This window comes from Melanerpes formicivorus, unplaced genomic scaffold (assembly GCF_026170545.1).
Source record: "Melanerpes formicivorus ecotype bairdi unplaced genomic scaffold, bMelFor1.0.p_v2 SCAF_215, whole genome shotgun sequence".
NCBI classification, from domain to species: domain Eukaryota; kingdom Metazoa; phylum Chordata; class Aves; order Piciformes; family Picidae; genus Melanerpes; species Melanerpes formicivorus.
In genome coordinates, this window is record NW_027142567.1 from 5,001 (window position 1) to 7,500 (window position 2,500).

Genomic DNA, 2,500 nt, shown 5'->3' on the forward strand with positions numbered 1-2,500 from the left:
CCAGATGCAATTTTTTCTCTAATAGTCTTTTTATAGTGGGTTAACAACTCCCCCTCCCCCGATGACGGGATCTCAATCTCCTCCTTTAATTTTTTAATTTCCTCTGGTGTTTTCTCTTCTTCCGGCATCAAAGTTCCTTTTAACTGTCTTCTTTTATCACTAATCTGTTTTGCTGTCTTAGTTGTCAATTTCTCAGCGATCAATTTGTTAATATTTCTCCTCCCTTCAAATTCTTGACATAGTTTTTTTAGAATTTCCGTTTCCTCTTCAGACCAAATTTGCTTATGTGCACCTCGTTTGGAGATCTCTTTAGGGCGAGACGCTTCAATTCTTTCCTTATTTCTCAAAATTGGGTGAACTAATCTTTTATGTTGTCCCAAGCCAATTTTTGTCTTAAACGACTTCTTACATTCTTCACAGGTAAACCCCTCTGTTTGAATAGCCTCTTGAACTCCTTTGCATTTCGGGATGTGGCATGAGATACTATGATGTTTCTCATTTGTCTTCCCACAACGGGAACATTGGAAAATGATCTTCTTTTTCCCATGGACTCTCTTTAGATGGTCAATCAAACTCGTCATATTGCCTGCCCGAGTGGTACAGCATGGACATATTAGATGGTCACCTGGCATTCTCACCACAGGAGTCCCAGGACAAGTGTCAGCTGTATTCTCCAACTCGGATGATCCAGTAAGGGATGAGAGCTGACTTACGCCACTCAGGGTTTCAGGATAATCCACATCTTCACTCCAGCTCATCTCTGTTCCACGAGCCGGGGAGGTGGGTCCCTCATACACCTCCGGCAGTACAGTCAGTTTTTCAGTCCAGATGGGATCATAGGTATTATTGTCCTTGGCTATCATTGGGTTCACAAACTCAAGTCCAGCCAAGGATACCACAGTCTCCTCACCTGGCCATCCCGTGTCAGCCTTGGTCGCAATACCCAGCCAATCCTTTGGAGTGGTCTGTGTGCCAATGGTGGTAAAAAGGCACCGTAATTGACGACCCATATTGTAAATACAATGTGAGGGAGGAATCAGTCAGATGCTCTTCCCTCAAAGAGCAAGTGACTCTGCCCAACTAACTATGCCGTGGGCAAGGCTAACATGTGACAATTAGATTGCCACTAAAATTTGCTTCGCCAAAATACTACCGGTCAGTGGCGAGTTGGCCGATAGTTTGGAGCAAAAGCTCCAGAGACTGGGGCAGAGACCAACTTAGTTACCCATAAGGGTGTCCAGCGGGACCACGGGGAGGTGTGGCCTCTGCAGCTAAGCCCAGTTAGTAACTATGACCCTTTTTTAAGAGAGTCATAGTTACTCCCGCCGTTTACCCGCGCTTCATTGAATTTCTTCACTTTGACATTCAGAGCACTGGGCAGAAATCACATCGCGTCAACACCCGCCGCGGGCCTTCGCGATGCTTTGTTTTAATTAAACAGTCGGATTCCCCTGGTCCGCACCAGTTCTAAGCCGGCTGCTAGGCGCCGGCCGAGGCGGGGCGCCGGCCCGGGGACCACCCCGGGGACACCCGCCGCCGCCCAGCCGCGCGCCGACGTCGCGGCCGCGCGGCCGCGACCGCGCCACGCGCCGCGGGAACCCTCCGGCCCCCGCGGACCGAGGGCCGGGGGGCGGCGGCGCGCGCCTCCTCCCCGAACCGGGCTCTCGTCTCCCCCAACGCCCCACCGGGCGTCGCTGGACCAACGGGGAACCCCTGCCGGCGAAGCCCCGGCGGGACGAACTCCGCGAGAGCGGGCGCTCCGGGAGCGGGGAGCTACGGAGCGCTCCCCGAGTCTGCACTTAGGGGGACGAAGGCCCCTCCCCGCCCGGGGGAGAGCCTGCGAGGCGACCCCAGCCGCGCCGCTCGGCGGGCACCGAGGCGGCGATTGATCGTCAAGCGACGCTCAGACAGGCGTAGCCCCGGGAGGAACCCGGGGCCGCAAGTGCGTTCGAAGTGTCGATGATCAATGTGTCCTGCAATTCACATTAATTCTCGCAGCTAGCTGCGTTCTTCATCGACGCACGAGCCGAGTGATCCACCGCTAAGAGTTGTCTGGCTTTTCGGCACCGCCCCGCCAGCGCGGAGGGGCCGGGACCGCTCGCAAAGGAGCGGCCCCTCGGAGAGCGCGGCACGGCGGCCGCTCGCCTCACATTGACCGTACAAGCACAGGAGAGGGGGGGAAAATAAAACGAAACCCCGAAGCGGCAAAAGCAAGGGGCGGGGAGCCCGCGCTCCCGGCTTTTTTCCCTCCCCCGAGGAGGGAAAAACGCACCTTGTGGCGCTTCGGGGCCGGACCAGGCGCCCGGGCTCGCTCCGACCTCGGCGCGGAGGAGGCCCGCCGCGCGCCGCCGGGAACGTGCCCCGAACCCGGCCTCGCCTCGCGTGCACGGGGAAATAAAACCCCCTTCGCTTCCCCACCCAACGGCGGGGGGGGGTGTGTCTCTCGCTGGCCGCCCCGTGCCGTCGCGGAGACGCCACGAAGCGAGGCAGCGGAGACCCC

General features: G+C 57.0%; 1 non-coding gene across 1 annotated transcript; it reads right to left on the reverse strand.

The window, feature by feature from the left end:
- Positions 1 to 1,897: 1,897 nt before the first annotated feature.
- Positions 1,898 to 2,050, reverse strand: LOC137457957 (5.8S ribosomal RNA). The gene has a single exon (XR_010991492.1). It is a non-coding gene; the product is annotated as a 5.8S ribosomal RNA (ribosomal RNA).
- Positions 2,051 to 2,500: the final 450 nt, after the last annotated feature.